Source organism: Rhinopithecus roxellana, chromosome 13 (genome assembly GCF_007565055.1).
Source record: "Rhinopithecus roxellana isolate Shanxi Qingling chromosome 13, ASM756505v1, whole genome shotgun sequence".
In the NCBI taxonomy this organism is placed as follows: Eukaryota; Metazoa; Chordata; class Mammalia; order Primates; family Cercopithecidae; genus Rhinopithecus; species Rhinopithecus roxellana.
Window position 1 is genome coordinate 106712546 of NC_044561.1, and position 15211 is coordinate 106727756.

The 15211-nt window shown below is 43.1% G+C and overlaps 1 protein-coding gene across 5 annotated transcripts in view; it reads left to right on the forward strand.

The window, feature by feature from the left end:
* The window catches only part of ITCH (itchy E3 ubiquitin protein ligase), a 137307-nt gene that overhangs the window by 1494 nt on the left and 120602 nt on the right, over positions 1-15211 (forward strand). For 3 of the 5 annotated variants that reach the window (XM_010386495.2, XM_030914565.1, XM_030914569.1), the window contains exon 2: positions 4985-5061. The gene's annotated coding sequence lies outside the window, so the exon portion shown is untranslated. Of the gene's footprint in view, positions 1-4984; positions 5062-7747; positions 7913-10921; positions 11210-15211 lie in introns of all 5 variants that reach the window. The other 2 variants (XM_030914564.1, XM_030914567.1) reach the window with 2 other exon arrangements.

The window sequence follows — 15211 nt, forward strand, 5'->3', positions numbered from 1 at the left end:
AAAAATTAGCTGGGCGTAGTGGCGGGTGCCTGTAGTCCTAGCTACTAGGGAGGCTGAGGCAGGAGAATGGCTTCAACCCAGGAGGTGGAGGCTGCAGTGAGCCCAAATCTAGTAAGACTCCGGAAAAAAAAAAAGCAATGGAATGGGCGTGGTGGCTCACGCCTGTAATCCCAGCACTTTGGGAGGCCGAGGCGGGCAAATCTCTTGAGCCCAGGAATTGGAGATCAGCTTGGGCAACATAGTGAAACCCCGTCTCTACAAAAAATACAAAGATTAGCTAGGTGTGGTGGCCGGTGCCTGTGGTCCCAGATACTCAGGAGGCTGAGGTGGGGGAATCACCTGAGTCCTGGGGGTCGAGGCAGTGGTGAGCTGTTACCGTGCCACTGCACTCCAGCCTTGGGTGGCAGAGTGAGATCCTGTCTCAAGAAAGAAAAAAAAATTTGGAAATGAAGGTGGAAATTCTGCTGCTGCTTTGAACCGTGTATGTGTCAATTTTGTGAGTCCAAAAGGAATTCCCTTATATTCAGCATACAAGTCAAGTCACCAAGGATATGATATGAAATTTAAAAAATGAGCACAGACTACTTCTTCAGTGTATTCTGGAATCAAACATTTCTACATTCTTTTTTAAAAAAATACCTTTTTTTTTTTTTTTTAATTTGAGATGGAGTCTCGCTTTGTCACCCAGGCTGGAGTACAGTGGTGTGATCTCGGTTCAGTGCAACCTCCGCCTCCTGGGTTCCAGCAATTCTTCTGCCTCAGCCTCCCTAGTAGCTGGGACTGCAGGTGTGTGCTACCACCTCCGGCTAATTTTTTTTTGTTTTTTAGTAGAGATGGACTTTCCCCATATTGGCTAGGCTGGTCTCAAACTCCTGACCACGTGATCCACCTGCCTCGGCCTCCCAAAGTGCTGGGATTACAGGCATGAGCCCCCTTGCTTGGCCCTAAAAAATACATCTTTTCACCTATTGGGAGAGACAGACAAACCAGTAGTCCCCAAATTTGACCATTAGAATAATTAGAAGAGCTTAGAAATTCCAGGGTCTCACCTTCTGAGATGGAGTTAGTAGGTCTGGGTTGGCTCCAACCAATTTATTTTTAACACATGCCTTAGGTAATTCTGATGGTCTTGGGAACCACTGAGGGCAGATGGTACTCTAGACTTACCAAGGAAAGGTCAAAAAACTTTGAGACGGAAGAGGAAGTGGCCAATTCTGTGTGTGTGGCTGGGTGGAGGATTGGTTAGAAGAGGAAAGATTTGCCCCTGAACCCTCATTGGGTCTTAGATGAAGAGTAGGAATGTGAAAAGCGGTGGGGGGGTGGGGGGTTGGGGGCGGAGGGGGAGTGGGGGCGTTGGAGGGGTGGGGGCGGTGGGGGCGGAGGGAAGAGAGAAGGACAGGGTAGGCTGAGTGAATGCTTTACTGCTTTGTGTAAATTCAGAGGATTGTGGAACAAAAATGATTCAGGGAGTAGGGAGTGGAATGGGGAAGGAGAGCATTTTGAAACACAAGGTCAGAAAGGTTAAAGGAAGCGAGTATATGAAAAGTTATTTTTTTTGTTGTTGATACTGGGTCTCACCCAATCACCCAGGATGGAGTACAGTGGCAGGACCTCCAGAGCTCAAGTGATCTTCCCACCCCAGCCTCCCTGAGTAGCTGGGACAACAGGCATCAGCACGCCTGGCTAATTAAAGATTTTTTTTTTATAGAGACAGGTTCTCTTTACATTGCCCAGGCTGGTCTTGAACTCCTGTGTTCAAGTGGTCCTCCCACCTTGGCCTCCTAAAGTGTTGAGATTACAAGTGTAAGCTACTGTGCTTTGCCTAAAAATTTTTAGTATAATGCTATAAATTTGGAATTTTATGTTGGTAGAAATAGATACAGGGCTGGGCTCAGTGCCTCACGCCTGTAATCCCAGCAGTTTGGGAGGCTGAGGCAGGTGAATCGCTTGAGCTCAGGAGTTCGAGACCAGCCTGGTCAACATGGTGAAATCCCGTCTTTAAGGCCGGGCGCGGTGGCTCAAGCCTGTAATCCCAGCACTTTGGGAGGCTGAGACGGGCGGATCACGAGGTCAGCAGATCGAGACCATCCGGCTAACATGGTGAAACCCCGTCTCTACTAAAAAATACAAAAAAAAAACTAGCCGGGGAAAAAAACTAGCCGGGCGAGGTGGTGGGCGCCTGTAGTCCCAGCCACTCGGGAGGCTGAGGCAGGAGAATGGCGTGAACCTGGGAGGCGGAGCTTGCAGTGAGCTGAGATCTGGCCACTGCACTCCAGCCCAGGTGACAGAGCGCGACTCCGTCTCAAAAAAAAAAAAAAAAAAAAAAAAAAAAAATCCCTTCTTTATAAAAAGGAAGAAAAAAAAAAGAAATAGATGAACAGATTTTTAGACAGGGAAATGATGTGAGTACATATGTGTTTTAAGAAGATTGCTGTGTACTGCAGGACAAAGATAGGCATCAAAAAACAAAAAAAGAAAGATTACTCTGGTGATGAACGAAAGGATGAAAAAGTAGCTATTGCAGAAGTCTAGTTGAGAAGTAACAAAGCCTGACCTTGGAGAGAGGTTGTGGGGGTGATCAAAGGATTGGATTTAGCTTTTTACTAGTGCAGTATTGTTGCCATAGTTTTAGATGAGGATTTTTTTTAGAGCTAGTGTGGGTAAAGGGCTCCTTTTCTGTCAAAAGAACCCATTAGCAAGTCTAAATTATATTGCCAGGTTATATATGTTATATATAGTATGAGAGTGAATTGTTCATTAGCATCTTTGAGAAATTAGAAAGAACTATGTCAGGTGTAATTTGGAAGAGAACTTGGAGTTTGTTATTATTTTCGAGATGGAGTTTTGCTCTGCCACGCAGGCTGGAGTGCAGTGACGTGATCTCGGCTCACTGCAGCCTCCACCTCCTGGGTTCAAGTGATTCGTGTGCCTCAGCCTCCCAAGTAGCTGGAGTTACAGGTGCGTGCCACCAAGCCTGGCTAATTTAGAACTTTGGCCTGAGATTTATGTCTCTCAGTACTATTGATCAAGGCTTGTTGGAAGTGTTTTTCTCTCAGCCTATAGAAACTTGCTCATTGAGTTTTAGAGTTGGAAGAAATTACAGAGATTATCTAGTCCATAATAGCAAATATATTTTGGTTTATCGGCCAACTCTAATTGGAAGCTGCCAGTAGCACTGTTTGGAAGGATTCTGGTTGTAGGGGCTCTGAGGAATTGTATCATGGTTGATCAGTGATGTCTCCTATGGACAGTTATCTAGTAGGTAGTAGATATGTGCCAGACACAAGTTATTCTTAGATTACTCCAATCTCTTATTTTCTATTTTGTTGTTGTTGTTTGTTTTAAAGGTTAAATAATTTACCTGAAACTAGTTAAGAGTAAGAACTAAAACTAGCACTAGGTTTTGCAACTCTGAGACTGGTATTCTCTGGTTTACCAAGATCAATGTGCACTACCGAAGAACTTCTGGTATTAGACTAGAAAAAGAAAAGGGAGATTTTTAGCCTGTGCCTCTTGACTGTTTAGGCAAGAGTTTAACAAGGAATTTTGGCCTAGAAGTGAGTTTTGTTGTATTCATTCTGTCTTAAGAAATTTGTGTTAGGGCCAGGTGCGGCCCTAACCAGGGCTCACGCCTCTAATCCCGGCACTTTGGGAGGCCGAAGCGGGCAGATCGTGAGGTCAGGAGTTCGAGACCATCCTGGCCAACATGGTGAGACCCCATCTCTACTAAAATACAAAAAATTAGCTGGGCGTGGTGGCACGCACCTGTAGTCCCAGCTACTTGGGAGGCTGAGGCAGGATAATCGCTTGAACCCGGGAGGCAGAGGTTGCAGTGAGCCCAGTCTGGCAAAAAGAATGAGACTCTGCCTCAAAAAAAAAAAAAAAAAAAGAAATTTGTGTTAGTACTGATAGGAAATAGTCACCTGTTTTGTTGTTTTGCCACTTTCTTTCTTGTTGCCTAACTCAGTTTTGGGTTTTGAGGATTGGTTTCCTTTATAAGAATTAAGACATAAGTATGTAAGGTTATTTTTTTCTGTATTTATAGGACTTAGCCAAATTCTGGGCTCATAATAAACATTCAGTAAAGGCATGTTGACTTTTATGGCTGTAAATGATACTAGCTTTGAGTCAATATAAGTTAGTTAGGGGGTTCACAGAATTGAATTGCAGCATTCTCTGGTTGGGAGGTTGGCTTTCAGCTAAAAACTTTAAGTTGGAAACTATCCTCACAACTAGAAGCAGTTAGCCAGAAGCTGTTCCTGCCTCTATCCTCCTCCAGTCTAGCAGTGTACTGTCCTTGAAAAACTGCTGCCAGCTCAGCTCTTTTGCTTCTTTTCAGAACTGACTATATCCAGATCCTTGGTGTGCTTTTTCTTTTCCTGTCCCTAGGAGTCTCTAACTTGCGGGGACTATCATTATGGTGACCCTTATAGACTGGTGTATTTATATGACCATCCTCATTTTGCCAGATAGCCATCATACTCAGATTGGTATCTTCCCATACTATGTAGGAATCATTTTCCCCCAATTCTTTCTTTTGTCCTGTCTGCTCCATTAAAAATTGTCTATCCCATGAAATTTTTAAAAGAGACTTTGTGCTTGTAGAGTCCCAAGGTCATTGCAGATCTGATGTGTTTAACTATAGAAGTCAGCTGGGCACGGTGGCTCACGCCTGTAATCCCAGCACTTTGGGAGGCCGAGGCGGGCAGATCACGAGGTTGGGAGTTCAAGACCAGCCTGACCAATATGGGGAAACCCCCATCTCTACTAAAAATACAAAAGTTAGCCAGGTGCGGTGACGTGCGCCCATAGTCCCAGCTACTCAGGAGGCTGAGGCAGGAGAATCGCTTGAACCCAAGGAGGTTGGAGTGAGTCAATATCGTGCCACTGCACTCTAGCCTGGGGGACAGAACAAGACTCAGTCTTAAAAACAGACAAAAAACTATAGAAGTAATATGTTAATGGACTCTCCTTCCTTTTTCAGGTACCATGCATTTCACAGTGGCCTTGTGGAGACAACGCCTTAACCCAAGGAAGTGACTCAAACTGTGAGAACTTCAGGTACGGTCACATCCTGTGAGAGAACTTGGGGGCAAGAGTGATGCAGAGGCCAAGCTCTGGTCATATAACTGCTGTGAGGAGAGAGCAGTGTTAATGCTAGCTGCATCAGTTGGTTGAACAAATAGGCAGCTTCACTTGGTTCTGAAACCCAAAGCTGCCTCTGCAAGGATTAACCTGTGAGCCACATTGTGCTCTTAACTTGAATTTTCTGACTTTTCTGTTTTTGTAGATCCCTTACACATACGCATACTTTTTCTATTTGTGTTGTTTTATACACATTTACCTCTGTATACTATCTAGACATGTGCGTGTGTAGGGTTAAGAGGTGGGGAATGAAAAAGAAGACAACATAGCCAGGTGCAGTGGCTCATGCCTGTAGTTCCAGCACTTTGCGGGGCCAAGGTGGGAGGATCACTTGAGCCCAAAAGTTTGAGACCAGCCTGGACAACATGGCAAGACCCTGAGTCCACACAAAATAAAAATATTAGCTGGTGTGGCGTGTACCTGTAATCCTAGCTGCTTGGGAGGGTGACGTGGGAGGATCACTTGAGCCCAGGAGGTTGAGGCTGCAGTGAGCCATGATCGCGCTACTGCACTCCAGCCTGGGCGACAGAGTGAAACCCTGTCTTGAAAAAAAAAAAAGAAGACAGCATAGTTCAGTGGAGAAAGAATAGAGGACTTGGAAAGAGAAGATCTGGGTTCTGATTTGATTTTGCCACTGACAAGCTGTGTGACTTTCAGCAAGTTATTTCATCTTGCCAGACCTCAGTTTATACATCTGTAAAATAGGTTAAGTATTGATTCCTATCTCCCTCCCTGTCATTGTTGTGTGGATCAAATAAAATAATACCTATTAAATCTTTAGTAAAGGACATGAATTCATGACTTAAAATGTTGTCTTGGCCTGGCACGGTGGCTCATGCCTGTAATCCCAGCACTTTGGGAGGCCAAGGCGGGCGGATCACTTGAGGTCAGGAGTTTGAGACCAGTCTGGTCAACATGGTGAAACTCCGTCTCTACTAAGAATACAAAAATTAGCAGGGTGTGGTGTCGTACACCTGTAGTCCCAGTTAACTTGGGTGACTGAGGCAGGAGAATCATTTGAACCCAGGAGATGGACACTGCAATGAGCCAAGATCGTGCCACTACACTCCAGCCTGGGCAACAGAGTGAGAGTCTGTCTCAAAAAAAAGAAAAAAAAATGTTATCTAGATCCACAAGGTGAGAGAAGTTGACAATAATATTGTGAAGGAAAACATGAGGACAAGACAGATCACTTTAAAAGGTGAGGAGAGAAGGAAGACTACTAGATAAGAAAAAAAATTAGAACATAAAATTAAGCAGTAAGAGAATAGGGAGTGAATTAAGTTGAGCAGGTGAATTGTTAGGTAAGAAAGCTGAATAGGAAGATAGTGGTAAAATAGAACTAAAATGTGGTCCAGCATTGCCACTTTTGGGTATATATCCAAAGGAAATAAAATCACTTTTTTTTTTTTTTTGGAAGACGTAGTCTTGCCCAGGCTAGAGTGCAGTGGCATAATCTTGGCTCACTGCAGCTTCTTGCCTCCTGGGTTCAGGTGATTCTCCTGTTTCAGCCTCCTGAGTAGCTGGGACTCGGGAGGCCAGGCGTGCACCTGCCACACCTGGCTGATTTTGTATTTTTGGTAGAGATGGGGTTTTTCCACATTGTCCAGGCTGCTCTTGAACTCCTGACCTCAGGTGATCTGCCTGCCTCTGCCTCCCAAAGTGCTGGGATTGCAGGCGTGAGCCACTGAGCCTGGCCTGTTCTTTTTTATATTTAAGAGAAAGGTATTTAAAATATCTTTAAATTATTTCTCAGCATATCCATTTCATCTCAAGCTCACAAAGCAGTTCTTTGTGGAAAGGTATTTGAGCCAACCTTCAGGAAACCTGGGTTCTAGCCTTGGTATTACTGGTCACTTAAATTGTGTGATCTTGGGCAGCTCACTTAAATCTCCCTGGGCCTGGTTTCCTCAGTTACCTATTGAATATTTTGGATATGATTTCTCAGGTTCTTTCCAGCTCACTCTATTCTGTTCTGTGCTTTATGTGCTGACTGATTTTTCACAGCTTTGTTGACATCACAATATATGACTGATATCGGAAATACCTTATAATAAGGCTTCGGCTGGCAAGGTGGCTCACGCCTATAATCCCAGCACTTTGGGAGGCCGAGGCAGGTGGATCACGAGGTCAGGAGATCGAGACCATCCTGGCTAACATGGTGAAACCCCGTCTCTACTAAAAATACAAAAAATTGGCCGGGCATGGTGGCAGACGCCTATAGTCCCAGCTACTGGGGAGGCTGAGGCAGGAGAATGGCGTGAACCCGGGAGGTGGAGCTTGTAGTGAGCCGAGATCATGCCACTTGTACTCCAGCCTGGGCGACAGAGTGATACTCTGTCTCAAAAAAAAAAAAAAGAGAGAAAAAAAGGCTTCATAATATCCGATGCTTAATAAATGACAAATCATGTTATTTTAAGTTCTACTTTTTTTTTTTGAGACGGAGCCTCACTCTGTCACCCAGGCTGGAGTGCAGTGGCGCAATCTCGGCTCATTGCAACCTCCGCCTCCCAGGTTCAAGTGATTCTCCTGCCTCAGCCTCCCGAGTAGCTGGGATTACTGGCATCCACCACCATGCCTGGTTAATTTTTTGTATTTTTAGTAGAGACGGGGTTTCACCGTGTTAGCCAGGATGGTCTCGATCTCCTGACCTCGTGATCTACCCGCCTCGGCCTCCCAAAGTGCTGGGATTACAGGCGTGAGCCACCGCACCCGGCATTTTAAGTTCTACTTTAAACACTGGCACCAAGAGAGACCTGTAGGAAACGTAAGTATGGAAAGTTTAAGTTTGTAATATTTGACAAGGATCTGTTGAGCTGCTGTTGTGCTAGGTTCCAAGGGGTACTCAAATATAAAACTCCTGGTTTAAGGATTTTGTCTGGAAAACAAACTCCCTTGCCAGTGATTGATTATTATAAAAAGGAAGATGATAAATGTCATAAGAGTTTCATTGTATTGCAATTTAAGAAATTAAGTTCATATTTTTTGGTTCCTTTAACATAATTGAATGTATTCTTTTTTTTGTTTGTGTTTTTTTTTGTTGTTGTTGAGACGGAGTTTTGCTCTTGTTGCCCAGGCTGGAGTGCAATGGTGTAATCTCAGCTCACTGCAACCTCCATCCCATGGGTTCAAGCAGTTCTCCTGCCTGAGCCTCCTAAGTAGCTGGGATTACAGGCATGTGCCTCTGCGCCCAGCTAATTTTGTATTTTTACTAGAGATAGAGTTTTACCATGTTAGTGAGGCTGGTCTTGAACTCCTGACCTCAAACAATCCACCTGCTTCAGCCTCCCAAAGTTCTGGATTATAGGCATAAGCCACTGAGCCTGGCCAAATGTATTTTTTTTTTTTTTTTTTTTTTTGAGACGGAGTCTTGTTCTCACCTAGGCTGGAGTGCAGTGGCGTAATCTTGGCTCACTGCAACCTCCTGGGTTCAAGCCATTCTCCTGCCTCAGCCTCCTGGGTAGCTGGGATTACAGGTCCCTGCCACCACGGCCTGCTAATTTTTATGTTTTTACTAGAGATGGGGTTTCACCGTGTTGGCCAGGCTGGAACTCCTGACCTCAGGTGATCCGCCTGCCTTGGCCTCCCAGAGTACTGGGATTATAGGTGCCTGGCCTAACATAATTGAATGTATTCTGAGTGCTGCTCTATGCTAGACATCACAGGGACTCATGGTGAAAAAGCAATCTCTGCCCTCCAACAACTCACATTTTTTTTTTCCATGTCTGGAAATTGCTTACCCTAATAGATCTATCCTTCTGTCCCAGGAAACAGAAGAATTTTAATACTGTGTCGTCACTTATAGGTTAAGAATTCATCTACATATTGAGCTTAACTCACTCCAGAAATATCTAATAACTTGCTTGTTTTCTGAGAAAATGTTTATTATTTTACTGGATTCTACAACCTTTTCTTTGTCACAAGATAACTTTTTTTTTTTAGACAGAGTCTTGCTTTGTCGCCAGGCTGGAGTGCAGTGGCGCAATCTCGGCTGAGTGTGAGCTCCGCCTCCCAGGTTAAAGCGATTATCCTGCCTCAGTATCCCATGTAGCTGGGACTATAGGGGCCCACCAACACGCCTGTCTAATTTTTTGTATTTTAGTAGAGAGGAGGTTTCACCATGTTGGCCAGGATGGACTTTTTATTTTTTTAAGACAAGATAAGCTCCAGAAATAACCATCAGCATTTAGGTGAACTTTGGTTTGCTTGTTATTCATTCGTGCAAAGAAAGAGTAGGTTCTACAATTTTGTCTTGATTATTTTTTCAGAGAATCAAATTCAGTTGGTCACAGAGGAAAGGATTGTAGTCTAAAGGATTATATTGTAGGAGTTAACAGTATTTACTGGAGTTAGGTTGATTTTGAATTTTGATTCTACTGTATATTGGTGGTATGATCTTGGCCAACTTGCCTAACTTCTTTGTGCCTTAGTTTTCTCATCTGTAAATTGGGAGTGGTAATAGCATATATATATATATATATACATAGGTATTATGTGTTTCTGCTTCAACAAGACTTGGCTCACAGTGTGAAGTGTTAGTTATTATTGTTGTGCCGGGCGCGGTGGCTCAAGCCTGTAATCCCAGCGCTTTGGGAGGCCGAGACGGGCGGATCATGAGGTCAGGAGATCGAGACCATCCTGGCTAACACGGTGAAATCCCGTCTCTACTAAAAAATACAAAAAACTAGCCAGGCGAGGTGGCAGGCGCCTGTAGTCCCAGCTACTCAGGAGGCTGAGGCAGGAGAATGGCGTGAACCCGGGAGGCGGAGCTTGCAGTGAGCCGAGATCCGGCCACTGCACTCCAGCCTGGGTGACAGAGCGAGACTCCGTTTCAAAAAATAAATAAATAAATAAATAAATATTGTTGTTTTCATTATCATCATTACCATCAACCTTATCTTTCTTAAAGTTATGATCTGAGTTCATTAGTCATTCAGTAAACCTATTTAGGCTGAGCATTGTAAATTTAAATATCTGCAAGGGCTGGATGAAGATTTAGTAAGTAATGATATATCGGATTGGGACTTTAAGTGAACTAGGGAATTCATGCCCCTCCGAGGGAGCAGCTGTTAAAGCAGCTTTGGCTTACAATTTTTTTTTGTTTTTTTGAGACAGAGTTTCACTTTTGTTGCCCAGGCTGGAGTGCAGTGGCATGATCTTGACTCACTGCACCCTCAACCTCCGCCTCCTGGGTTCAAGCAATTCTCCTGCCTCAACCTCCGGAGTAGATGAGATTGCAGGTGTGCACCACCACCCCTGGCTAATTTTTTGTATTTTTAGCAGAGATGGGGTTTCTCCATGTTGGTCAGGCTGGTCTTGAACTCCCGACCTCAGGTGATCCACCTGCCTCGGCCTCCCAAAATGCTGAGATTACAGGTGTGAGCCACCACACCTGGCCTTTTTTTTTTTCTTTTGATGGAGGTAAAAGTAAGTATATGAGGTTATGTATATGTTATTTAGCTCGATTTAGCCATTCCACAATGTGTACATATTTTAAAACATGCTATAGGCTGGGCTTGGTGGCTCATGCCTATAATCCTGGCACTTTGAGAGGCTAAGGCAGGAGGATCTCTTGAGGCCAGGAGTTTGAGACCAACTTGGATAACATAGTGAGACCCCATCTTTATTTTATTTCAATAAATAAATCTGTTTTACATGATAAATATATACTTTTTTTGTCAAGTAAAAATAATTTAAAAAATACTACTTAAGGTCTTGGGAATACACTCACAATGTATTGGTAGTTAATTTTTTTTTTTTTTTTTTTTTTTACCAGTTGCCCTGGCTCACGTCTACAATCCCAGCACTTTGGGAGGCCAAGGTGATAGGATTGCTTGAGCCTTGGAGTTTGAGACCAGCTTGAGCAACATAGTGAGATCCCGTCATATTTTTCAAAATTAAAAAGAAGGTTTTCAGAAGGTTAACAAATAAATTGAGGCAAAATTCACTGTTTTAAAGTGTACAATTCAGTGTTGGCTTACTGTTGACCTCGGGGAGAGTACAGACCAAGTGCAGCCTGAACATCTTGAAGTTTTTCTAAAGAGAAGCTGGAAATCAAGATTTTGTAAGAAATTTTTATTGTTAAATGTTGGCAACTTATGAATTCATAGTATAAACACTGTGGGCCAAACAAATTACCACTGTGGGCAGAATTTTTCTTGTGGCTTGCCGCTTTACAACCTCTGATCTGGGGCTTGACTTTCTGCAGCATAACCCATGGTCTCTGCCATCTGAGAAGAAAGTTCTTACCCACATAAAGATTAAACCAGCCTGGGCAGCATGGTGAAACCCTGTCTCTACAAAAAAGCCCCACAAAAATTAGGTGTGATGGTGATGTGCGCCTGTTGTCCCAGCTGAAATGTGAGGGTCGCTTAAGCCCTGGAGGTTGAGGCTACAGTGAGCTCATGTCGCTGCACTGATATCATGTCACTACACTCTAGTCTGGGCAACAGAGTGAGACCCTGTCTCAAAAATAAATAAATAAACAAACAAATAAATAAATAAAACAGTTCAAGACCTCAAAGCAGTCTAGTGCTGAATGAGAGGTACGTAGAATAATTATTAAGGCAGATAGAAGGAGGGAGGTTATTTAGTTATTCAGAATATGCCAAGGTACAGAGGCAGGAATGGACTTCAGGGGGTGGAGTTTAATTTTAGAATATTTGTGTGAGCCTGGTAACAGGCAAAAGTTTTGAAAAGTTGAATAGAGTCAAGCCTCTTATTTTGAGTAACCTTGAGACCTATTGGCTGATAGGATTAAATGGTATTTTGTGAAGATTTATTTGGCAAAATTGAGATCTGTCGTATTTACTATGGTTGGAGGCAGGGAGACTAGGCTATGGAAGTGTCAGTAGGAATGAAAATAAAGGGGGAAAAGCTTGTATGAGAGACAAAAGATTGCATCAAAGAGGGCCAGTTTTGAAAGCTTTTTCTCTACTAACTTTTGTAAAAACTGGGATATGGGAAGATATTGTGTACAGGCTATATTCCTCTTTTCATGTTGTGAATCTTGCTTTATCCCTTACTCAGTCCCAACAGTTTCCTTGTTGATGGGTTATGTACATATTCTCATGATTTCCCAGCTTGCACAAGTAGAATAGAAAGAAAAACCAGGTCAGGCATGGTGGCTCACACCTGTTATCCCAGCACTTTGGGAGGCTGAGGTGGGTGGATCACTTGAGGCTGGAGTTTGAGACCATCCTGGCCAACATGGCGAAACCTTGTGCCTACTAAAAATATAAAAAATTAGCCGGGCGTGGTGGCGCACTCCTGTAGTCCTAGCTACTTGGGAGGCTGAGGCATGAGTATTGCTGGAAACCGGGAGGCGGAGGTTGCAGTGAGCCAAGATCGAGCTGCTGCACTTCAGCCTGAGCAACAGAGCGAGACCCTGTCTCAAAAAGAAAAACCACCAAAGTAGTGCAATTGCTCATCACATTTCTTGTTTGGGGTTTTTGGTGATCTCGGTTAACCTCTGGTGTATTTCATTAGACCTTAGTTTATACATTGAATTTTCATATTTACCAAGGTTTGGAAACAATGACAAATGGCTTGCTCTTAGAAAGATGTAGAATTTAGCTGCAGAAACTTGATATAACTGATATGGCTGGGCGCGGTGCCTCACGCCTGTAATGCCAGCACTTTGAGAGTTCAAGGCAGGCATATCCTTTGAGCCCAGGTATTTGAGACCAGCCTGGGCAACATGGAGAAACCCTGTCTCTACGAAAAACACAAAAAATTAGCTGGGCATGGTGGCGTGTGCGCCTGTAGTCCCAGCTACCCAGGAGGCTGAGGTGGGAGGATTACCTGGTCCCGGGAGGTCAAGGCTGCAGTGATTGACCTGTGATTGTACCACAGTACTCCAGCCTAGGCAACAGAGTGAGACCCTGTCTCAAAAAAAAAAAAAAATAAATAAATTATGATTCAGAATGTTTGAAGAAACCAATAAATGTTGTAGAAAGGTGGAATATGTTTGTTCTACATAACCTGAGAAAATTATTTTTAGGATGTTATTTTTTAAATAAGATTTAGATTTTGTTCTGTTTATACTTATGAAACTTTTTTATTTTTTGTTTTTTACATACCGGGGAAGTTATTCCTTATTCTTGGCCAAATACAAAATGTCATTATTTTAAAGACTATATAGTCTTTTTCGCAAGTAAGGTGAATAGTGTGTTAGGTATAGTCTGAGTATTAAGAATATCTGAGATATGTATTAAAAAGAGATGTAGGCTGGGCGCGGTGGCTCACGCCTGTAATCCCAGCACTTTGGGAGGCCAAGGCGGGAGGATCGCCTGAGGTCAGGAGTTCAAGAGCAGCCTGGCCAACATGGTGAAACCCCGTCTGTACTAACAATACCAAAAAAGTTAGCCGGATGTGGTGGTGGCACGCCTGTAATCCCAAATACTTGGGGGGCTGAGGCTGGAGAACTGCTGAACCCAGGAGGCAGAGGCTGCAGCGAGCGGAGATCATGCCATTGTTCTCCAGCCTGGGTGATGAGAGAAACTCCGCTTCAAAAAAAAAAAGATATGTTAAAAAAAAGAATATTTGAGATATAGCAAAGTTTTTCTCATGGATGAATAAAAATACTGAACAGGGCCTTTTAAAAAGTACGGAAAATTGCCTCTGTCGTAGAGATGCAGCAGTAGGGTCAAATGAGCTAAATCTAAATTTCATTTAATGAAAAAGGCATTTTGCTTTTATTTTTGAAGGATGGTCTAACCTAGTTTTTGGAATTCATTTGTTCTGCAATTAAAAGGGATTTTTAGGTGGTTCATTTAATTATAGCTCTGTTTTGGAAATGGGAAGGAAAATAACGTGAGAGAGAGATTAACTGCATTTGCTTCTGTGGAAAGTCAGTTAGTAGTCAAAAGAAGATTCTGGATTATTTATTTATCTAAAAATGTGGAAAACTTGGTGAATTTTCACCTTATCCTTGCTCAGAGGATATGCTAACCTCTGTGTTCTAATGTTTTAGTATATGTGCTGCTGAAGCAAACACACAGATTATTTTTTTCTGTTAAGTTTTTTGGAGGAAAGATATTTACTATAGGTCTTAATTAAAAACTATATTCTGTATATATTGAAATGTGCAGAACCCTGCTGCTGCTGCTTTTCATTATCCAGAATGTTGCTTGCATCTCTCTGCTATCATCTTCTCTCCCTTTGTTTTTGCCCTTGGGGGTTTATATTTGTTATTCCTTTATTTCATTTTTTCTGAGGTTTTGGAAGGGAATGGAGAATGAAGTGTGTTCATTCTGCCTGGCTAGTTGATTGTATATAGAAATTGACGTTTTCATCTCTAAGGGACAAAGAAAATTAGGAAAATATCTATCTTAGTTTTTTTTTTTATTGTGGTAAAATACGCATTACATACAATTTACCATTTTAAATATTGTTAAGTCTTCAGTTCAGTGACATTAAGTACATTTACCTTGTTATGCGACCATTACCACTATCAGTCTCTATAACTTTTTCATCATCCGGAACTGAAACTTGTACCTATTAAACAATAATTCTCCATTTCACCTCCTCCCTGCCTTGGTAACTACTATTCTGTTTTCTGTCTCTGTGAATTCAGCTATTCTAGGCACCTCATGGTAAAAGTGGAGTCGCACAATATTTGTCCTTTTTTTTTTTTTTTGAGACGGAGTCTCGCTCTGTCGCCCAGGCTGGAGTGCAGTGGCGTGATCTCCGCTTACTGCAAGCTCCGCCTCCCAGGTTCATGCCATTCCCCTGCCTCAGCCTCCTGAGTAGCTGGGACTACAGGCACCCGTTACCATGCCCAGCTAATTTCTTTTTGTAATTTTAGTAGAGACAGGATTTTACTGTGTTAGCCAGGATGGTCTTGATCTCCTGACCTCGTGATCTGCCCGTCTCGGCCTCCCAAAGTGCTGGGTTTACAGGTGTCAGCCACTGTGCCCAGCCCCCATTTTTTTTTTTTTTTTTTTTTTGAGGCGGAGTCTTGCTGTGTCACCCAGGCTGCAGTGCAGTGGCTGGATCTCAGCTCACTGCAACCTCTGCCTCCCAGGTTCAAGCGATTCTCCTGCCTCAGTCTCCTGAGTAGCTG